At 38.7% G+C, this 24,176-nt stretch overlaps 1 protein-coding gene and 1 long non-coding RNA gene across 3 annotated transcripts in view; one reads left to right on the forward strand and one right to left on the reverse strand.

Moving 5' to 3' along the window:
• The window catches only part of LOC149661230 (protein turtle-like), a 444,653-nt gene that overhangs the window by 65,493 nt on the left and 354,984 nt on the right, over window positions 1-24,176 (forward strand). The gene's annotated exons all lie outside the window — the stretch shown is intronic.
• Window positions 6,823-12,239, reverse strand: LOC149661231 (uncharacterized). The gene is made up of 3 exons (XR_016368816.1): window positions 12,027-12,239; window positions 7,007-11,949; window positions 6,823-6,927 (listed from the first exon to the last, which is right to left on the reverse strand). It is a non-coding gene; the product is annotated as an uncharacterized LOC149661231 (long non-coding RNA).

Consider the following 24,176-nt stretch of genomic DNA (forward strand, 5'->3'; position numbering starts at 1 on the left):
CTTTAATGAAGTGGCATTTTTTCCTAGTCTGATTTTCTCACACTAATCTTTCTGAAAATTCGTTAAAGGGATTTACAAAATTGAAAGAGATATTAACAGAAGTATATAATACTTCTCTCCGAGAGAGAAGTGTACCACAAAGCGGGGTAAGTGTAACGTCACTCTTCCCAACATCGGAACATTTAAAGCAAGGTTACTAAAACGAATCACATACGCAATAAATAGTTCCCTCATCATTACTCTATTAGCGTTTAAATATTTGGCAAGACGCGCTTGTGCATTTTTGTCCCACTTCAAGACGAGGTTTGTGGGATGATTGCTTTGGATTTAGTGCCAAAAAATTATAGAATTCACCTTGCGGTGCGATGCCCATTTGTAGTTTGATGAGCGGGAAAGCAAACTAAAAGGGTGAGCCTGGGAAGAATGAAGTTACATAATTAAAGAATTAAGAGGATACAGAGTGTCATCCTTCTTCTATTATCCCCTTCTGATATTAAGGTTCAAGGTATCCAAAAATAGTGATGTGTTTTTCTTTTAGAATCCTTTTACCCCTTTACTTTTTTCCGAGTTTGGTTTGAGACGCAAATTCAAATTTTTCTAGATATTTTTTCGTTCGTGACCTTGATAATGGCACTGACTCGCCATAAAGATGGCTTCTTATAGATTTTCCAAAATGTGGAGCTGTGATTTGATAAATTGGACAAAAATGGCTGTCATCTTTGAAAATCGTTACGTTATTCTCGCCCGTCATTCTTCCTTCTCCGAAAAGAGAAAAACAATTCTTGGAAAAACGGAATAGGCGATTTTTCTAAGTCTCTTTCCTTTCCATTTCCCCCTACCAAGAAAATCTCTTTATTTTGACAAATTTTCGAGACAGCTTCCTCCGTAGTTAATTCAGTTTCCGCAAAATGATCCAATCTTTTAATAGAAAAATCGATAATTCAGACTCTCAAAATTGAAATATTTCGTAATATATTTCGCGTTGTCCAAGGAGTTAAAATCCTTTGAAATTACCAACGTATTTAGGCAATGTTTGTTTTGTTGCGAAGTTGGCGAGCTAAGCCTAACCCTTTATTTTCCCAAATTTGAAGGAACGTTAGTAACTATCCAGGGATGGGCATTAGGCTTAGAGGATCTTTGGAAGGCAATGGATCGAGAATGGTAGAATCATGGTTGAGGGATAAAGACGGGCTTCCTTTTGTAATTCCCGGCTAACAAGCTCACTCTTGGGAGAAAGGGGGAGAATCGAGTTTTCCCATCTTCATCTTCATCCGCAGCATCCCTAACCTCTAGCGTTCTTTTTTATTCCCTTTTATTTTTATTTGGCTCTTTTTACCTTTTCTTCTTTCTTTCTTTTCCTTTTAATAGGAAGTATAGGACCCAATTCCAACGGATTTCTACAACTATATAGCGGCATCCCCATGCTGCATCTATTCCTCTTTTTCATCTTCCTCCCAAATTCCAACCTCTCAACTTTCTTTTTATTTATCCTTTCTAAGCGCAGTTTCCATTCCCTCCCCACGCATTTTCCCAATTCTATTTTAAAGTCGTTTATTCAAATCATTTATATAAAACTCTCCGGGAAAGTAAATCTCCGTAGAAAAAAGATGCCAGTTTCTTTTTTCCCCCCATCCTCCTCTCCCCTTATAGAGATTGGGATTTTCCCTACTTTCCCCATACTTTTTTCCCCTATATAAATCTTTGACACAAATATAAGAGCCTTAAATTCTGTTGGCTATTTCCGTTTTTTATTTCCTGTATATATATATTTTTTATTTTTCGGTAAAAATATGAACGGCAAACGTTGAGACATGGGTAGGTTGTTTTTTTTTTTACACCCCTAGTTGGTACACTTTTGGAATTTCTCCTGATAGGGGAATTTATGGCTATGAGGGTGGTGCTGCGTGGCATACTCTCCTCTCTGTACATACCGTCTCGCTTTCTGGCCTGACATCAAATTGAATGAAAAGACGAACGATAAATCAAACTTTTTCCAGAATAGATCCGACTAGGTTATTTTATATAACGTTAAAATAAAAGAATTTTACAAAAAAGAAAACGGAAGAAGAAATATATCCGCAAGGTGTTACGAATATTTTATTTTATTTTTTTTTTTTTCATATTTATTCCACGCTGTTTTTCCGCTCAGACGCCTTTAATTTTTTTTAAATAGCTTAAAAACATTAAAAAAAATCTAACTTTGCTTGCCCCCGGAAGCTACCTTTTCCTTTAGCATTGGTGTGTAGCGTGATAAACATTTCTACAGGGGTCGGTAGAGAATGCCTGGGGTTGTTTCAGCCTGTATGTTTGCTTTCCCTTCAAACATTCTTAATGCTAAAATAATTCAAAATTTTAAATTATTTTACATATTTAATGAAAAAAATAATTTTTACTTAAAACTTTCATTTCTTTTAATTCAGTTTGTTTAAGTTTTGTATTTCCCCCACCCCTTGGGGCGTTTTTCTTTCCCTGTTCTTATCCCACCCCCCTTCATTTTTATCAAGATGTCAATGATGCCTAGAGGCAGGGACAGGCAAGCTTCATCTTCTTGGCTTTCCTTCGTCTCTTCCTCAACCCGGCAGCGTTTATAACGATAAGCTAATGGCGCGGTGTTGAAAGTATCTTCCTCTCCTCCTGGCCACGAAACGTGTTTCAGAAACCCGCGAGAACTTAGTTTTTCAAGAGCTATTATACCTACGTGTATAAGTTACAATATATTTAGTAAGGCGCGATATATGCCTTGAAAGATTTGGCGGAATATTCTTTTCTCGTAAGGGTTGAGGGGTAAAGTTAACACGGCGAAAGTGGCTGCCGAAAAGCTTGTTGTTTCGAGCGACGTTGCGGAAAGTCAGAATGGAAACTATATCTCGTTCGCGGTTCCCTCGAGAGGAACCTCCCCCCTTCCCGCCTCTCACCTTAGGTAACTCCTTCTTTTGGTCTAGCTTCCTCCTTTCTCCCAAGCTCTTACTCGATGTATATCTATCTATATATCCTAAGATGGCTAGCCTTATACGGTAAACAAACCTTCTAATTCCTGGAGGCTCACCTCTGGGATGCCATTAGTATAGTCCTCCCGGCTTTATCGACCTAACGCTATATCTTAGCCTCGGATGGCTTACGGGCCCTCCCTACCTCTTTCATCCTGCTACCCTATCTTTTGATGGCGCGAGCTATAGTTTTCTTCGTATTTTACACTCTTTCCCCATCCCGCGTTCGATTCTAGATTGTCTTAGTCGGTCGCGGAAGGGCGCCGCTGACGGAGAAAACTTCCTCGCGCCAGAAAAGATAGATACGAATTTTTCCTTAACAAGAAAAGAGAATTAGGCAATCGTGTGATAAAAGTTAAAATTAGAAAAGTGTCCTGTTATTTTTCCATAAATTCATTGTTACCTTAGATGTTTCTTGAACAGACCCCATGAACCTCGGACCTGATTTGTCTAAAATTATGAAAGTCTGTTATTCCTCGCGACCCGAACGCATTCAATAACCACATGGCATTACCAATTGTTAAAAAACGTGTAATTTCAAAATTCATAAATAAAAGATTAGCGAATTTTCCAAATTTATACCTTTTCGCCTATTGTATTTCTTCTCTAGTCTTCAATACTTGCTCGCCAGATTTGTCGATCTAAGACGGGCGCTTTGGTTATGGACCCGAAGCCGCGGCGATTATACAAAAGATGACCAGAGAAGAACGTAGAGTTGCGCACTGATGGCTTGTATTGTTTTGACGCGAGCACACGTATACGCCTATTTCCCCTTATGTACGCGTATACATATATAGCTTTTCCACAAACACTGGCCATCGCATCTAGGTCACTCTTTTATTCAGACACTCGTTATACGATTACCCTCTTCGAGGCGGCGTATCCCTGGACTCCCTTAGCGCCGACGAGAAACTGTCTGTTTGTTAATCCTTATTTTTCTCTATCTTTCTCGAAACACAAAATATCTCTTTGCCTTGAAACCTAACCAAGAAGCGATATCTAGTTTACTAGGGAGAAGGTATAAATACGCCACATTTCTGGTTTTACCTCCAGTCCAAACGTAGGTCCGGAGTTAATCCCTTCCACTAAATTACAACCAGCGTCTCTTTGGTTCTTGAAAACTCACATCAGCGCGAGGCGAATGACGAAAATTAAGTATTTTCCGACTGTATTTTGAAAGGGGAACTGGGACTATGGCGAGCGAATACTTGGACATCTTATACCTAGATATCGCTTCTTGACCTAACCTTATATCCTCGAGTCTTGTATATCACTCAAAGTTTTAACGATGCATGCTCCCAACGAAATCTCCCGAAACAACGATTAAGAACTCTGGGAATTCTGTGTCAATAAATTTTAAACTTCGCTCTCATTCCTTAGTTGCGCAATATCTTTCCTGATTGTATAAATTTTAACTTTCCGTGCGGTAGTAAAATTTAAAATAATACTTCGGTAAAATTTAATGTATAAATTATGCTTTCTTTATTTTTTGGTGTAAATCTGTTTTGGCCAAATATTAACGATAAATTTAAAGGTTTAGCGGCCCTTTTATATTTATTTAATATCCAAAACGCTTAAGGCGCGAAAGGTCTTAAGGTTTTGGCGCGAAACCTCGAATCGTGCAGATCGAGAACGAATTTAGGATCTAGTCGATTAATTATATTCGTAATAAAGGTGAGCGGAGAGAATTAGCTCGAATTTTCTCGCCGGCACACCTCATTCCTTAATTCCTAACGAAAATGCTCCCAGCGTCATTATTCGACTTCGTTTCATTATCTTTTCGTTATCTCTCCCTTCTCCTCGCGTCTTTCTACGTATTTAAACGGAATTAATCTTCTCTCCATAGTTATCAGAAATATATCTACATAAATCTGCTCAAGTTAGGGTTAGAAAAAGTATGAAGTTGACTACCTGGATTTTTATAACCCCCTCTTCAGGCCGTCGACTACTTACAACCGTTTGCGTTGTAATATAACTAATTTGTTGACTTAGTTCTAAGTGAATTCCAAACAAATATTATCAAGCAATAAAATGCATTAATTAATTGAATTATTTCTAAAACCTAACGACACAGGTAAAACCAATTAATGGGAAACCCCTAATTATGAAAAAATATTTTGACAAAAATATTCGTTCCATGATGGTATTTATGCTTTCTCCGTTCTTTAAGCAGCTCTAACCCTAGCTCCGATTTTCATATATTTGCTCAGTTGCTCGTGTTCTTTATCGATCTATTTCTTACTCTGACAAACTCATGTAATCTGAACTTAATCGTTTTAGTTCTACTCCAAATATATAAGCTGCATTAGTGTAGGAAACCTATATAGCCTTTTTGTGCAAAGTGTTTTCCACCTTGAGTTTCGCCTTATATTTGTTTTGGAACAAGATTTCTTTTCAAGGAGATTTCGAAACCTTTGTTGTTAATTTGAATCGCGATACTTTGAAGCGGTTGATATTTAAAAATAACGAGTCTAAAGTTCAGTACTTCTGGGAAGCACTTTGTTTTTAATAAATCCTTTTCCTTTAATGAAGATAATAAGTTCGGTTAATGAGGGCCGTCCACTAAATCGAACGAAAACAAAATTCTTATTTTTTTTCTTTTCTATTCTCAACTCCGAGTTAGTCTTATTGGGACGCCTGGTCCACGGTAATTGTAGTTTCGAATTATTCCTGGGTTCCCGGCTTCCTTTTGTTTGGCAGATTCCTTTCTTTCTTTTTGGTCCTGCGAAAGAGGTTTTTTTTTCTCCGCGTATATGTTTCTTATTTCGCAATAAATTCGTCCTCTTTTCATCCCAACCATTTCACCTTTTTCTTCATCCTCCAGAAGGAAACCATCCTTGGGGAAAGAGGCACGATTTTCTCCCAAGCTCAGCCAATCGCATTCTCCCACCTTCATCTTCTATATATATACACCTTAGCCTCTGAACTCTTTAGATCCTCTTTTTCCATTCTTTACCCCGATTTCCTCCCAGGACGCGGTGATACCCCGATCTCACTCTCGGCTTCACTGCCGCCGCCGCGCTTATTTCTACTCGATGGGTTATCGGCCAAGCGAGTTAATCTTTTCTCTTTCTCTTGACGTCCTCCATCCCTTCTCTTGGAGCGACAGTAATCCGGTAGGCAGTTGTTGTTTGGTTCCCTTCGTTCCTATACTCGTTTTCCATCTTATAAGGAATGAAATAACCCTTCATTCTATGAAGTATTACGTCCCTTCCTAGAATATAACCGAGACTGCGGGCGAAGGAAGATGAGATTCTTTTAACCCTTTGCTACGCATTTTTCCTCTCCATTGATTAATTTTCCATTATATATATTCTTAATCCGAAATCTCTCTACTGATTTTTATTTTTCTTGAAGGAATATCGATCTTTAGGCAGTCCTTCATGAGTTTTAAACTTCGTCGAGGGTCATTTTGGAACTTCTATAGTCTATACTATAATCGTTGTTTATTTGAAAATTCCGCTAATCACGATTGACTCGACACATTGTAATCTTTTATTTACCTTCGTCAATTATCGTATCTTGTGTCTCTGTTCTAATTTTGTTTTTATCAAATATAAAAGGATGAGATGAAAAAGTATAATTATTCCCAAGAACCTTTAATTGCTTCCCGTGATACGTGTTTGAGAGTTCTACTCCTAGCATCCACTCTAAATCGTGTATTTAATAATAAATTAAGCATGTTCTTGTTTTAAAAATGTCTTTGCTCGATGGCTTTAACACTCCAATTATTGTATTTTGTGTCTCTGGTTTAATTTTGTTCTTATCAAATATAAAAGGATGAAATGAAAAATAATCTTTCTTCCCATGTATCTTTAATTGCTTCCCGTGATACGTGTTTGAGTGCACCACTCCAAGTATCCACTTAAAATCGTATATTTTATAGTACTTTAAACATGGTCTTGTTTTAAAAATATGTGTTTGTTCGATGTCTACAAATCTACAAAAATACGGAAGTGGATTTGACTGTTTATTTCCACCCAACCGTTAACCTAAATATTTTGAAAAGCCTTTATTACCGATGTTTTGTACCATTATATATAGGTCGATGTTGAGTTTGTTCACATTTCATCGTTAGATGTATTGATAAGTAGCGGAAATGTTCTCAATATCAATTTTTGTTCGATAAACCAGTAGTCAATATGAGCTCTTTCTCCTGAAAAACCTAAATTTCTATTCATACAAGGTTTCAATATTTATACAGCGCTTTTTAAACAGTCTGGTAACTGCATTAATTATTTTTGAAGCTCGGCTATCGTGTGTTTTATTCATAAATCGAAAAGGTTCACTGATCTCTGCTCTAAAAGTCAAAGGTGTCAAGATGGAAAGTGGAATCCGAAGGGTATTACTTAATTTCATTACTAGTTAAAATAATATATTTTTTCCTACGTGTGGTTTATTGAATATTCCACTTTCATTGTTAACTTTTCTATACTGCATGAAATACCAACATGGGTTAGTTCCATTTTATAGTTCAGTTTTATTGTGTAGACATACATTTTTCCTTTCTTGGGCTTTCTTCATGACCTCGTGTATGACATTCTTTTTCTTTCATAACCTTTTCTTCGTATCCGACTTCAGCTTTTCCTTTACAACCTCTATTTTGTTATGGATTGAAGTCTTCGAATTTTAGGCCACATAACCCGGTTGCTAGAAAAGGGTTTCTTGTTTCTTTATGTATAAGTCGGTTTGGGAAGCAGGCATTCTTTTAGAATAGAAGTAGATTACCACAAAGTGTAATAAAAAAGTACTAAATCTTTATTCAATTTCGGTAAATGAATTATTTAGTGTAAATTGATGTTAGTAGCTAAAAATAATAATTCAGAATTTAGAGAAAAACTAGCTATGGTTGAATATCTTCGGATTAATCAACGTCTTTCGGGTAAACCTATAGCATCATCTTAATATTGCGGCCAACTCGATAGGAAAAGTAACAAGATCGCCTAAAATCTAGGAAATCATCCCCTGCCAAAAAGAAAACCCCTAATAGGCTTAGCAAGGGCCAGGAACCCTCCGTCATCCGTCTATCTGGTAACGAGTATGGATTCCATTCGCGTCACACCTATTGAATGAAGGGCAAACTCGTAATACTTGCGAAATGGGACGTTGAGTTTACTTTCGACAGTGTTTGTTGTTCGCAGGCGAATATGGCTGCGGTCTTCTATCTTGGCAAGGCAATAAGCTATAGCTATACTCTTTATAGGAATGGCTGGAACAACGTAAAATGGAGCCGGCTGTAGTTGGTCCACGTTTCGCGACAAATAAAAAGACAAAAAAAAAACAAAAATGTTCTTTTTCCTGGTGTATGGCGCGAAAAGGAAACTCGAATCGACTATCATTTGGCGTGAGGACCACGTCCGGAACATAGTCGCGAGACTCTCCCGGATCCAATAGCCCCTTCTTATAGTAATGGTTGCACATGCCCCGCGTAGCCTAGTGTCTCTCGGCAAAGCCCCCGTAACTGGCGAGAGGGTAGATTCTTCTCATTCTATTTCTTATAACTCGCTTTTTTCTCATTTCCACCCGCGGAAATTTTTTTCCCGCCCTAAAAAAGAAAAGAAAAAAAATTATCACACAGGATTGTCTCTCTACAGCGGTTCAGCAAGGACCCTATATCTAAAAGGACTAGATTTTATGTAGATGTGGAATTTTAGTAGCGAGGTCTTCCAAGATGCCCCAGTTTCATCACTTGGTCGTCCACCCACAATTTCCCCGCTTCGTGGTACACTTCTCTCAAGCAGAAGTATTATATACTTCTGCTAATAAGGATTCATTGCTAATTTTAATCCGCTTTGGTTAGGGTATAAAGTGTCGATTCTGGTCCCTTTTTAGATGTAGAAGTCACTTATAAGACTCGTTCAGGGTTTCTTATTGGGCGCCATGGTACTGGTCAGTTTCTTATTGCAGTTTCGTCTCCCGCTCTCCCTAACAACTTAGAAGAAAACGGATAACAGAAACTATAAGAAATAAAAATAAAGGGCTAGTTCTTTTTTCCGCCCCAGAATACTAGCGCCTATTGCTATTAGAGTCAAAAGGCTAAGACGCGAAAGTACTCGGGATAAAGGGGAAAAAAGGGCTTTTCGCTAAGACGTTTCGTTTCGTTTTTAAGCCCCATACTCTCATTTCAGTCCTCTTTGTTCCCTATATCAAGATGGTCGTTAACTGAAGGGGTCACGTTACTCCGTGTATTTAAATAAACATCAAAACTTCTGCGAAATTATTTCAATGTTTTTCTTTTTTTTTTCGTAAGCTTTTTGGGTAATATGATCAAACCTTCCGAGAGGATGTATTGCGAGATTCCTTCTTAATTAATTTAGTGAATTTTTGATTAGTGACAAATTTGAAACCTGCCCGTGCTTTCTCAGAATTTGATGAGATCTCTTAATTTAGTGTAGGTATTTGAGCCGATCACAAAATCTGCTTTATGCGCCTACTTTCATTTCAGTCTTCTTTGTTCTCCATCAATATGATTTTTAACTGAAGGGGACACGTTACCACGTGCATTTTAATAAACATCAAAACTTCTGCGAAATTATTTCAATGTTTTTTTTTCGTAAGCGTTTTTGGTAATTTGATCAAACTTTCCGAGAGGATGTACTGCCAGATTCCTTCTTAATTGATTTAGTGAATTTTTAAGTTGTGAAAAATTTTGAAACCTGCCCGTGCTTTCTCAGAAATTGATGAGACCCCGTAATTTAGTGTCGATATTTGTACCGATCATCGTTTAGGAAGCTGCTCTCTAAAAGATCTAATAGTTTTTAGCATTGAGTTCTAATATATGTTCTGAACTCAATGGTTTTTAGCCAAGTTTAGGCGCTAAAAGTTGTGTTCCAACATACTAAAAGGTTAAACTCGTGTCACACCCGATATTTTGGGGTATCCATGAGTCTAATAGATTCTCTTGTCCGATACACGACTAGCTTCTTTCTCCCCATCTACTTAAGTAGACAAGCTTCGGTGAGTAGTAAGTAGTATGGGGGACATCGGATGTTTAAGACTCGATCTCTTTTGCATTGGAAATCGCGACACTGTTCTTGTTTCTTTTTCGTATACGAAGCTACCCCCTTGCACTCCTAAAACGAAAGAGGGAGGGAGAAAAAAGGCCCGCGTAGAATAATCGCCAAAATTACTTCCCAGAAGAAAAGACTCCGAAAAGCTGTAGCCGATGGCGTGTTAGATCTAGCGCTACTTAACGTTTAGAGGGAGAGAGTAGTTACTAGCTATAGCGACGACGACAACTCTGATCGGCCCTTAGCGCTGACAGCCGCTTAAATAAAAGCGCTTAAGCTATATCGATTTTGTTTAGGTCTAAGAAAAAGAACACCACCACCACCACCAGCACCCTCGCTGGAGAAAAAAGAAGCGTAAGAAGTAACGCTCCCTGAAACATAAAAGACATCGTATAATTACACGCTAGGTGCTTTTCGAAAAAGTTATAAAGTTTGACGAGGCCAAAACTTGTATACTCAAGCGAAGAAAAAAAGTCGGAAACTTGCTGCTATAAGATGGAGGAGACGAGAGGCATCCTTAGTTTGTTCAAGAAGCGATGTTTATTTTACTAGGGAGAAGGTTTAAGATGCCTAAGTATTCGCGCTCCATTGTCCTAGTCCCCCTTTCAAAATACAAGGGGGGGGACGTAAAAGGAGGCCGGGCTATTTCGCCTCTCCTCAGTCGGAAAATACGTAATTTTCGTCATTCGCGTCGCGCTGACGTGAGTTTTCAAGAACCAATGAGATGCTGGTTGTAATTTAGAGGCGGGGATTAACTCCGGACCTACGTTTGGACTGGAGATAAAGCTATAAATGTGGCGAATTTATACCTTCTCCCTAGTAAACTAGATATCGCTTCTTGGTTTATTCCTTTGACTTTTGGTGTTTTTTAACTCGAGTTCTCGCGAGGTTAGATGTTGAAACCTGAAAATTCAAAGGATATGTTTGCACGAGCTCTATACGTAACATCTTTTCATTTCTAAATTTACGGATGGTTGTTATATAAGGTGATTATGTAACTAGTTCACACGAAGTTGGGCGTTTCTCATGCCAATCAGAATGATTATGTTATTCGGACCTAATCGGAGATGGGGGTGAAGGAAGAAAAGGAAACCTTTCTATGCGTCCTATAATTTGCAGAGTGTGGTCTACGCGGGTGTTAATTGAACTTCCTATTAAGTACCCGTACCCGCGCGCCTCCGATTACCTTCAATTTACCACGATTAAAACAGTCGTTTCTTTCGATAAGAGAGAACCGTCGGATTTTCTCTCTTTTTCTCAATCATCACCCCATTGTTTTAGAATCGTTTAAATGGTAATGTGTTTTCGAATTTCCGCCGATAAAACTTTTAGCGTTTCCTTTGGTCTTCCGTTTTAAGGTTTGAATTTAAACCCTAATTCCTTTCCCGCGACAGTATTTTGAAGAGATTAACCGTTTGTCCGTTTTAATCTCGGTTTTTATACACGTGCTCGGTGATTGAAATTTCCCGCCCTTTTTTGTCGCGCGCGCAAATTGGCGCGATTAATTTTACACTTAAATAACATGGCGTATACCACGAGCCACGGGGTGTTGGATCCTTAATCAAGGAAACATCTTGGGGTCAAATCCTGCCCCGTAAGATATAAGCTATAGATGGGAAAAAGGCCAAGTCAAACCCGAAGGTTTGGTTCGTATTAAAGGGAGGGAAATATTTCCAGGGAAACCCCTTTAAATTGATCATTTCCGGAATCCTCATCCGTTAAGCTCGTTAATCTTCATACAGGAAAGGACTGCGAGGATTTTTTTCTCTTCCCTCTTTCCTCCTCCCTCTTATAAACTCCGCTTTTCCATTGGCTTTACCCCTTGCATCTGGATTCTTTCTCGCGCGCTGTACAGCCACAGTATTTCCAAGGATGAAAATTGACTACGGTTTAAAGCGTTAAACCCGTAAAATTTCTAATCCTTTTTAGTTTTAGTCGTGGTACACTCTGAACTTGAAAAATTAGCCCAAATCGTAGGCCATCAGTGTATAGAAAAGACCTTGGCTTATCAGGAACTTTAACAACTTACTTTTTAATTTTCGTGCTCATTTCCTTTCGATAGAGTGAGAGTAAAGCAAAATTTTTACACGACCTCCGGGAAGGAAAAAGGAGTGCTTTATTTTTATCAACCATGTGATGTTATACATTTACAGTTAGCGATTGGGAATAACTGTAGGAAAATAGACATTTTATTTTCGCAATCCTTAGTTTTTGTATTCCGATTGCCGAAATATTTCTTCTTTGAAATATCACACATCAAAATATTTCATGAAAGAAAAAGTTCAGATAACATAACATAACATTGTATAAGAACGAACTTTTTCTAGTACTGAAAAAATAATTGGTCTCTTATTACGATATAATTTGCATTTAATTAGTCTTAAAAGCGATGACTAATGTTCCGCCATTGGTTTAGTCGGCGTCTGCTAGCCCGCACCTCTTACCCTTACGGTATTGGTTGAATTCTCACAAGCTGAGAGAGGTAAGAGGTTCGATTTAGCAGACGCCACTAAATCAATGGTTGAACCCAGTCTGGGAAATAGCACACTTTCTCTGGTCCAAAACCAGTTTATTAATTGCTTGGACTAGTTTTTTAATTCAAAAAGTGGGGGTTACTGGTCCTCGGGACCAGTTTATTAATTGCAAATCTATAGGAGAACAAAGGCTGGGACCACTCCGGAGACCAGTTTATTATTTAGGACACTAAGGGGTCACTGGTCCCAAGGACTATAGTTTAAAAAATATCCTTATTTCCCAGACTGGAACTTTAGACAAATTAAATGCTAATCATTTTATAATATAGGATAACTTTTTTTTAATATTTCTCGTGTTTGGCAAATATTGAAGGATAACTTATCGCAACTTTTAGTTACTAAGTGTACTTCTGGCAATAGGCTGGATTCTTTTTAGGGGAGTAATTATTAGACTATCTATTATACGAACGTATATAAATGGAGCGAGGAACGTTCGTTCGTTTCCTCTTGGCGATCCTTACTCTCTCTTTCCTCTTGGCGATCCTTACTCTCTCTTTCAATGTCTCTCTCTCTCTCTCTCTCTCTCATTCTGTCGGTCTCGTGATAATCAATTTAGATTAAGAGGAACGTAGCTTCCGATATTGATTAATCCGAGCTATAACAGCGCGCGGGCGTCGGTGGGAGCGATAACGGACGCTAGGCCATGGCACCGGTCGACTTTCGATGCCTTGCTAAATGCGGCACGCGTCCACACGGCGTAATACGCAGCCGGACTCGATTAAAAATTGACCATCTTTTTATACCATCCTCTTTCCCCCTCCCCATTACTACATATTACATTTGTATTTATTGAATAGCTGTCATTTATGTTTTATACGAACCGTACTAGACGTTCGTTGCGTAACACCCCTCTGTTTTGAAGGGAAGGTAAAACACCCGTATTAATATAAATGAATGATAACATATAAGTCGCGTGCATTTTTTTTATTTCAATTCTAATTTTAATCCTTAGACAAAATAATTTTATGTGATCCATTGCCGAAAATATATGAATAATACCAGAAGGGGATAATAGAAGAAGGATGACACTCTGTATCCATTTAATACTTTAGTTATGTAACATGATTCTTCCCAGATTCACCCTTTTTGTTTGCTCTCCTGCATGCTCATCAAACTTCAGATGGGCATCGCACCCTACAGGGTGAATTCTAAAACTGTTTGGTGCTAAATCCTCAGCAACCAACCAACAAACTTTGATTGTCTTGACGTGGGACAAAAATCCACAAGCGCATGCGCCTTGGCAAATAGTTAATCGCTAATAGAGAAATGATGAGGGAACTATTTATCGTGTATGTGATTCGGTTTAGTACCCTTGCTATAATAAATGTTAAGGGATGTTAGGAAGAATCATGTTACAATTACCCCGCGCTTTGTGCTGTACACTTCTCCCTATTGTATGTACTTTTGATAATACCTCTATTTCGTTGCATTTGTAGCTGCACGAGAAGGAATAGAGTTGTTTTAGAATTCCATAATATAGAGCTTGTTTGCCCCTGTAAGATCTCTTCTCTAAATGTTCGCGTGTTTAAGGGAGAGGAAAAGGGCGTTAGGCTTAAGTCGAGGGAACTGTATGAAAAACACAATTAGTTGAAGGTTTTCCAAGAAGGACGTCATAGCCCTTAATTAATAGTAGCCCCTAAGGGTCGGAGTTAGTTCTCTTCGCCTTTTCCCGTTTCGCCTTTTCCCAAAATCCTTCGGGTGATTGGCATTTTTCGTTTATCCTGCAGCCGCTAACCCGCTTTCTCAATATACAGGTTGAGTTCTGGCTTGCGAGAATAGATTAACTTCTACCATGAATATTCAGTTAATTAATTTAATTCTTATTAAAATAGTTTTAAAGTTTTTAAGTACAAGTTGAAAATTGACTGTAGTTGAGAAGTATTGAAGTATATGTTATGAAAAAATTGTAATATAATGTACCTTCTTCCTTAATGGGCCAAGCTTTTATTTTCATGAGTAAATTAATAATGTTCTCGATCCTGACGTGGCTTTCCGATCGAATCTCTTTCGGGATTCGAGTATGGTTCGCTAATTTTGTTATCAGCACCCGACGGACGCTAATGTGGAAAAGCGTCCAAATGCGATTGCCGTCAGCTTGCGAGATCTGTTTGCAAAACCGAAAGGACTTAACGAAAGCTTTCCATCTCTCTCTCTCTCTCCTCGATCTCTTCATAACACTCCATCCTTTTACACGAAACCTTAGTGGCGATAACGTATTAAGCGTCTTTCTCCATTACCTTAAAATTTAATGGGATGTTTTTTTGCAGGGATAAATATATTCCCCGAGGCACATTGCCATTAAAAATATCGAAAAAAATATGGTTTTAGTATTTTTCTGGTTTTATAGAGAAGTTGTGAAATAATTTGAATAATTCCGGAGGCATGATCAGACCCAGTTGATTATTATTCCCAGGCGCTTAACCCTTCCATCTGGAACGAAAGGGCGCTTAATTTATCACCCTATATTTTCTGGTTTTTCCTCAGTTCCCTTATTTGGGATTTAGTTATTTTTCGCCATCATAAGAGGACTATAAATTTGCGGTTTTTCCTGGCAAAGCTATAGAAGATCGTGAGAGAGGGTGTAAAACAAAACATTAACGATTCGCGCCAGTTTTTACGATAATTTTTCTATTTATAGCTTCTTTAAATTGCTTTTCTTCTTCTTTTTCTCCAACTCTCTTCTTTTCTCTTCTCTTAAAGATGGCGAAGAGTTTTTTGGGGCCCAAAAAAAAAGGCGAAAAGGAAATTATCTGTCGAACCCTCTTTTCGATATCGGCTTTGTTTTCTTTTCTGGATATTATTATTATTTTTTTCTGTTGCGATTCTTACGGACTCGGGGAAGTTTCCACCTTTTTTTTTTGTTTTACTCGCTGTGGTTTTTGACGGTTTCATTCCCGTTTTTCGTTCCATGTGTTAACAAAAACAGAAAAGCGGCGTCTGTCTCGAAGTTTGATTGTTAATCAACTGTTTTATTGCCCTTTTACACTAGGCACCGTTTTTCGCTCTTCCTTCTGAGTTTTTATTTTTTCTTCCCAGCTCTTTTTAAAACCTGACAAGGCTTAAGGTTCCAGACTTGTTTAGTTGACGCGTTGAACGAAATTGTTAAGCCTTTGCCATTATCTTCAAGTACATTTTACAAAGTTGAATCCGAGGTTTCGGTAAAGAAACATAGGTTAATTTTAGTTAGGCATTTACAACAAGAAATAAGGGCTTCACTGTTGGTGTACCAATCTTGTTAGCTTAAGACTGATACACCATTATAGGATACAGTCTTAACAACCCATAAGACTAGGGGAGGGGGAGGGGGCTGGGGAGATGAACCCTATTCCCGTTCTTCGTTGTCTTTCCTCTCCTCATAGTAAACCGTTGGACGAAATTAATCTCTCGGTTCTTTGGAGCATTATGATAGGATCTTAATGGATCTTACTCCTATAGTTCGGTAATCGATACCCACTGCAGTTGTTTCTGGACTAGGGATTGAAATGGATATTTTCGAGGGGGCAAATGAAAACAGAAAATAGGGTAGCGCGTTGGCGGGGATTTGATATTGTAGAAGAGATCTTGGCCCTTCGTTCTATTATCTAATAAAGGGATATTATTTCCTAACACCCTCTATTCTCCCCATTTTGATGTTTTACATCGAGTTGAAAGGGGCCAGCTTGAACAAAAGACAACTGCGGGCGGCGGCAGAGGCTATATTTATATATAACTTTTGACAGACGTAGATTAGTTGAAGTAAAAAGAACTGGTACTAGTCTTCTCCCGTTTCGTAGTGGTGCACCTTTTCTCTTTGGTGAGCGAGAAACGTTTCACTTCGTCTAACGAACTTTAAGAATTTTGGGTGAAAAGGGCAAGCCGAGATCTCTAGCTGTACTCTTCTCTCTCCAGGCCTCTCATTCTCATTCGTTTCTCTCCATCTTTCGTAGAAGAGGCGACAATCCACGAGTGCTGGCGACAATCGACCGAGTGCTGGTGACAGTCTCGCCCTTTTCGCGCTCGCGTTTTCTCTCGCACCAGCGTTGCTCGTGTATATACTAGCCTACAAACTCTCTTTCTCCGCTTCTCCTTTGGCGAAGCTTCGTTTGCCGTCGCATTAGCGAGGCGACTGCGGACGTTAATGCTCGCCAATGCTGATGGTTCGCCCCTTAATACAATTTGCCTGTTTTACATTGACTTACCATTTGGAATGAAGAGAGAGTTGGGCTTGCTTTGGTGAGTTCCCGAGTTGGTCTTCTGCCCTCGCGCAGTCGGACACCACACACCCGCCTTTCGAAAACTCCGAAGGCGACAGACCTTAAAACGCGCGTATTCAAGGCGTAATACAACTGTGGCGTACATTATGACTCGACCAGAAAGGACTTATATATATATACGTACTAGAACTGGAGAGAGAGAATGATTTGGTATACAATTTTAGGGCTAAGCAGACTCTCTCTCTCTTAGTTCTAGTTGACTCCCATCTAGGGTTGTCGGGAAAGGGCGAGAAAATGCCCTTAATTACTAAGGGGAGATGTACTTGTATAAGGTCGAGAGGGGTTTGTTGTCTTTTTCGGGACCCCTCAGGATTCCAATACGTCCTCAAAACGAATTCAATTGAAATGAGGGAACCCTTGCCTCCGGCTCGACTCATTTCATTCATCCTCGATAAGTTAAGTCCTTCGCGGCTTGGGACGACTACTGACGTCTTGCTATGTACCACTCTGTACACCTTATTTCCTCATTCGTCCATAAAAGGCTTTAGTTTCGGAAATCTTTTCGTTTCTTCACAGTCTCACTCTATATTAACGAGTTGTCTTACGTATAGTAAGAATTGTAAGAGTTAATTGCCTTTTGGTTTCATTCGGATTTGTCTTTTCTAACCTCTTTTGCCGGAGTCCCTGTGCTACACTAACGTTCACCCTTCTTCCCAATATGAACTACTTACGCATTCCCTTTGAACTAAGTAAGGTACAAAGTTCATATAGTGTCGTATAGTTTTTGCGTGGGTTTCATCCGTTTCAGTTATATATTATTTGTAGGAAATAATAATTTCATGCATCCCACGGTTTTAGGGTTGTCTTCAAAGATCATTGGAGAACAAATGGTTCTCTTTGAATTTTGATGATCTCGGTGATATTTTCCGAGACGAGGATTTCAGTCTCGTAGGTTCAGTGTTCGTGCAAACTCTTTGTGCCGGTATTTTCGAGATGTAATTGAATTCACCGTGTCTCTTCGAACAGATTTTTAGTTAAATAATATATAGGTCGATTCGCCTTTCCTTCGATAGTGTTTTATTTTACTTTATAGGGATTCCTATTTTGTTCAGGAGGGAATTCTCTTTTTTGAAAATGTGGAAGCCAGATATATTTGATTTCGATTTCTGCATCCTGTGGGAAATTTACCGCGTTTTCTTTCAAAGATATAGGGAGCGTATACCCCGTTCTTTATTTTTGGGTTTTCCATAAGAGATACTAGAGAGAGATTTTTATTTCATCCCTTCATCTTCTTCCCCATCGCGAAACTTATCTTTTAAACGCAACAGTTCTAGAAATTTTTCGTTCAATGGAAATCAATTTGGACGCGTTTTTTTTTTCAAACCACACACGCGTAAATCCATTCGTTTCGTTTCTTTCAGTCTCTGAGGTGGTGGTGCCAAAAGCGGCTACTGTGTTGAATATATATACAGAAAATGGTCGATGTTTTTCCATTATTTTTTATGTCTAATTTTTGCCTCATTACTTAAGGCCATGGCATAAGAAAAAAATGGCGAATGAATCTCTCAGAATGCGACCAGCAAATCATTTCCGTTCTAATTTGCGAATGACTATATTGATTTTTCTCTTGGGGTCTTTCTTTCTTTCTTTGGGCTCTCGCTGGTACGGTACAACTCGCGTACTTCGTTCACGTGCTAAAATTGAATGGAGTTGGAGGTAAGGAATGTAACTAACAATCCCTCGTTAGTATCTTCCACTCAATTCAACTTAGTACATGGACGAATTATGGGTATTTTTTTTTTTTTTTTCCTGGGCGGTGTAACGGTGTTCGTCGACTCCTGGCCTGGATTTTTTTTCCGTTTTTTTCCACATCATCCAGATTTCTCTTTTTCACAGCGAGAGAGAACGAAAACGGGCTAGGGAGGGGATGGTGTATGAGGGGGAGGGGGGGGCTCGTTTACGCCTCATCTTCCCATTTCCCCTTTCTCTCTCAAAAAAATCTCTCCGTTCCTAATTGCCATTCACACCTTCGTTAAGATCGCGAATACTTTCATCCCCCACTTTTAGCTCTCCATCTTTTCTTTCCGCGTGTACTCACAACGCTCTCTGTGCCTTCATATACAGTATACGCGCGCATGCGCGACCCATCTTTCTGACGAGTCGGATACTTGCACAATTTGTAACAAGCTAGGGTATTTTGTGATTGTAAAAATTACAATACCTCACGTAAACGTATTCAATGATTTTCGAATGTTAAATATGGATAAATTAAGTGAAGAATTTGATTTCAGTGAAGTTTTTGACCCCTCGAGGCACTCTCTATTTGGAATGATCCTCGAAGATTTTTTAAATAAGAAAAAAATCCAAGTCTTATACTGGTACTTTCACTCTTCGTACATAGTCCTTCAATTATTCTTTTTTTTTACCAAGGGTAGCTTTTCGGATCGCTGACTTTCGATTTTTGGCTTAGTTTGCGCTTCTAATTTAGAAGGAATCAGTTTTCACTGTATAGTTAGTTATAATGAACAGAGTATATTGAAATAAAAAAAATTGGAACACTCTTACCTAACCAGGGCCGTCTTAAGGCATGGGCTATATGGGCTATAGCCCAGGGCCCCGCGTGAATTAAGGGCCCCAAATTTCTTGTTCAAGAAGTAGGCAATACGTAACTATGACCGTCACGCTTCGAGGAAATATAAAGTTGTGAACAAATTTTCTAACCAAAATCTCTGCGGACCCCCTTTCTAAAGAGGTTCATGGCCTACACTAGGTTCCATGGCAACAACCACCCTTCTCAGATGAATTCGCACATGACTACAGAGGAAAAAGTATACCTAGCCCAAGCTGCATCCATGTCATCGTTCTATTCTCATACTCCGTTGACTTTAGTTTAGGAGAGCTAATTTTTTTTAGTGTTCCGACCAACTGAAAAATGTTCCCGTTCGTAACATCAAAGAATCAGTCTGATGAGTAACATGTCACACAATTTTGCTTTAGCGGTTAGCCGAATTCAAACGGTTTATTAAATCCAATCAACTCAATGACTTTCAATCTAAACTGTCTTTTCACTCTACTTTACTTAATCTGTTACTTTATATATCGCCTACATTAATCAAGGCCTGTGCGCGGCGCCGATTTTCATTTTTCGTTTGGCAACTTATGTTGCCGAATTCCTTCACCAGAGAGCGCTGTTAGCTGGACTTAAGGAAATTGAAATGTTCATTTTCCCTAGCTTAAAATTTGAAAAGTTCATTTTCGCGCACGTTTTGGTCCAGCTCGCAATGCCATCTCGCGGTAAAATAGATAGAAAACCCTAATGCTCTCCGATATCGATGCTTACAAGTTTTTATTGTTTTATTGTCGTGTGAACCGGTCCCTTCGTTCAAAGTTTCTGTTTTAATTCTCCTGATTACTCACATCCCTCTAGCAGGACAGTTAAAGATATTTTTACTATAGAAATTAATGAAAATAACTCTTTAAAACGTGAATTTAATTCATCAAAACATTAATATTTGCGCGAGCGCATTAGGCCTGATTCGTAAAAATATTTACTTACAAAATTTATACATAATATACAATGAGTACAATCTGATTACCAAATTATATTATTTATACACTCATTTTGTATTTTCAATAAACCACACTAATCGACTTCTCTTGTTCACCTTTCCTAACGCTAACGGATAACGTGACGCATTGTCCCTCGAACGCTATGCAGCGATGTAGGTGGGTGTGATAGGGCAAACTGGAGTTTGAACTCTGCTCTCTTAAGAGTCGGTTTTAGTTTGAGCACGCATGGATGTTTTAGGCCTATATTTTCGAAACTTATATCTTTAACCATCGCAAGGGTCAGTGGGTTTCAGACGAGTAAAAACTATGAGGTGCAAATTTGAAAGTTAAAGCTAAAAAGTGAAAAAAGGCGCTTGAGGGATGGAAAATTCTTCAAAAATAACGAAGTTAACTTATTTATTTTAAAAAAACTGGGGGCATCATCATCGGATTCTCATTTACACCAAAAGGGTAATGTATCTCAGGATGAGCCAGAAGAGCAAGATAATCAAAGAGAATCAGAACTCATGAAAAGGCTAGAAAGAAAATGTTTTAAGTTTATCGCTACTGTATTGAAACAACATGGATGTGCTTCCCTGAATTTGTATATTTTTGACGACATGAAATTAACTTTTTAATATATTACGCTGTCTCGAGTCTTATACAATTGAATATTTATTTTTTATGTTCCTGAAATAATTAGCCCTGGGCCCCATGACGCCTTAAGACGGCCCTGTACCTAACAAATTTTAATGAGAGTGCACGTAGAGTGAAAAGTAATTTTTTGGCCAAGGATATATATGGATAGTATCACTTAAGAATGACCATCATGGCTCAAACACGCAACGAGTGAAACATATTCCCTTATCGTACTTTCGACTTCCGTTTTCCTTGTCAGCCAATGAGGAGCTTCTATATTATAACTTAAGCAAAATTAGGCCCACCCATAATGCGTTCCATCATTTGGAGCTTGGTTCTATGGCAAGTCGGCTATTCTCAAGCGCTAAACTACATATAAATTCCTGGTATGGGTGTTTTGATTATAAACGAAAAATAATCCTTTAGGGACGTATTTTCTTTATGTTAATTAGTCTGGATCAGTATAGATACTTTGAATTAATTAGACACGTGACGTAACTATTAATTTTTATACACAATAGGTTTTTAAGTGACAGGCGCAACGTTCTATTTCTACGGTATACGTCAATAAGACTATTTTTCTTCGTATAGGCCTAGAAACTTTGGTCTATTTTTTTTTAATATAAACCAGCTATACTCTGTCTGGATTATGTATAAGATATACGAGCCTCAGTATAAGAAATTGATTAAGACTAGATGCGGATATTTTTCAGTGGATTTGAGTCGAATGATGAATTTATAGAACCCAAAAAACATGATATTTCGATATAATAGAAACGTGATACCCGAAACCATGGTAAGGGAATATGGTCCAGTCTCGTTTTCCTACGTTTTCTCTCTTATAGATCTCCACGCTATTTGTATCCATTATTCTGTCTTCTTGCATATGACATGAAATCATTTTTTTCATTACCTCGCTATGATGGTCTGACGCATACAGCAGGCACTGGTAGGTCTAGCCCTTCAATTTTTCCCTGAGCCATTTTTGAACTCTATCCCTGTACCTTTCACGAAACAGGGACTCTACGTTTAGAGGGTCGGCCTTAGGAAGTCTATAGACAAAGACTTAAAGCTTTTAGTATGGAGAAATAGTAAGGATTCTCGTCCCTTTTGGCTGAAAGTCTCTTCGTCTTGCGTTAAGTTTTTTTCTGTTTCGAGCCAAACCATCCAGTAACACGCGAATGATAAGGAGGGTTGGTGGTTGAAGGGGATATAAATTTGATATTTGATCTTCTCCCTTTCATTTGGGCTGCCCCGCAGTCTTTCCAAGAATAATAGAGAATTATTCGGCCAGGTTCCTCTTTTTTCTCTCTCTCTCTCTTTTTCTCTCTCTCTCGCTCTCTCTCTCTCTCTCTTGCGCGCTCTCTCTCTCTCTCTCTCTCTCTCTCTCCTGGGTTATAAACGCCATTAAAGGCTCGTAAAGATCCTTCTTCCTTCAACAGTCTCGTCCACCAAATAATCTATTGGTCGTGAGAATTTTCATCGCACGCCATAAACTCGTAAAGAGAGCTCGTATCCATCCGACCTTTAGATATACACTGCGCCATGCAGTGAAGCTTTTCTCTCTGTGTGTGTTTTTTCCTTTCCTTATACTAGCGACCCTTATTTTTTCTGTCCAAAACTGGGTGGATGTATAGTTATATGTATATATATGGATCTGGTATCGCGTAGTTCCCGCAAGACCCTTTTATTTTTCGCTTTCTCCTTTCCGCTAGCTTATAGGAGAGCTATATCTTTCAGAGGGGTTGGAAAGTTAGCCCGAAATTGCAATCTTTTCGGAGGAAAGAAGAAAAATATTTATTCAAAATGACTGACTCCTCGCGCACTTACTCGTTCGCTCATCCAATGGTACGTGAACGACACCTAAATAACGGAATTAGCGCGCGAATGGACCCTTTTTTTTCGCGCGTTTCTGCTCTCAGTTGCTCACTTTTTATCTCGTTCAAAATAATTGAGCTAATGAAGACAAAGCCTTGAACGAATGTACCTTATTTACTCGTTTTTCTCTTTCCTGGTGCGGTCAAGTCACTGCTTCAAATTGGACGAACTAACGCTTTGTCTCCTGCATGGTCAACGCTCCGTCCCTTCTTCCTAGTTGATGTCCAGTTAGTTAGGCCGCTTCCTTCTGACGAGATTTCTCTCTGTCCCCCCCCTATCTTCTTCGTTTTGGGTTGTTAGTCGCCCTGTCGCGATCGAGTTGTGTTTACTACTAACAGAAGTGAGATGAGACTAGAAGTGAAGGGCTCTAGCATTGGTAGTAGATCCTGGCACTAGTGAACAAATTTGAGGATTTTATGCCGCTTCCCGCGCGCCTACATTACCGAGAAAAAAAATTGGTCGAGTTCCAAAAACATTTCCTACCCCCTTCCCCTCAACCTAAAGCGGCCGAACACGGACGCGGCTCCTTGAATCTAGTTCGGCCGTCTACCACCGCAAGCGTCTCACGTTTTGGAGGGAAAATTCAGAAACCACTACTAGAGGGCCAGCCGTTCTTGTGTTATCAAGAATATTCACTTTCGCCGAGTGAAGAATTTGGTTAGCTCAGTACTTCTGGTCTCATCTCACTTCTGCTACTAAGCTTTTAGTCACCCAAGTCTGATGTCGTTTAAGGCGAAACTGTGCTCGATTAGCGTTCGTGGCGGGAGGGCTATTACGACTCTTGTATTAACGGACAATTTCGACGATTAAGCAAAATGCCGCAGTTTTTAATTAACCAAAGTATTTCAAATTGGAATTAAAATTATCTTTAATCGTAGCGTGTTTTCCGATTTGTCTAATTGACCTAATGGAGACAAATTTATTTAACATCGCTAATTTTAAAAGAAATCTCGTTCTTGTGTGCAATAAATATTTCATGACATCCGAATTCAGTTTCCAGGAGCTTCAGGGCTCTTTTCTTAATTTAATTTCTTTAATTTGAAAATTGAAAGGAATGCGGGTTGGGAAGTATAAAAATTAAGGAATTTTGCAATTTCAAACGTACATTGAAGGGAGGGTGAAATTGAAAATCAAGTGGGTTTTTTATCGATTCTTCTACTAATTATTAGACAAAGCTGCATCTAGTGAAACATCCATGAAATATCTCCGAATGATTTTAAAAATCATATTAGTTTGGGAATTCATTGATAATTTCAAATTTGCACCTCCGACCAATCTCGTAACGCCCTGCCTTCTTAATTGTTAACGAAATTTAGAATCGATAAAAAAATCACTTGATTTTCCAAGCTTTTCACCATCTCTTTAAATTTAAATAGAACTGATGTT

The sequence above is a fragment of the Phalangium opilio genome, unplaced genomic scaffold (genome assembly GCF_054372755.1).
Source record: "Phalangium opilio isolate 3A_F unplaced genomic scaffold, DU_Popi_V2 ptg000070l_1, whole genome shotgun sequence".
NCBI classification, from domain to species: domain Eukaryota; kingdom Metazoa; phylum Arthropoda; class Arachnida; order Opiliones; family Phalangiidae; genus Phalangium; species Phalangium opilio.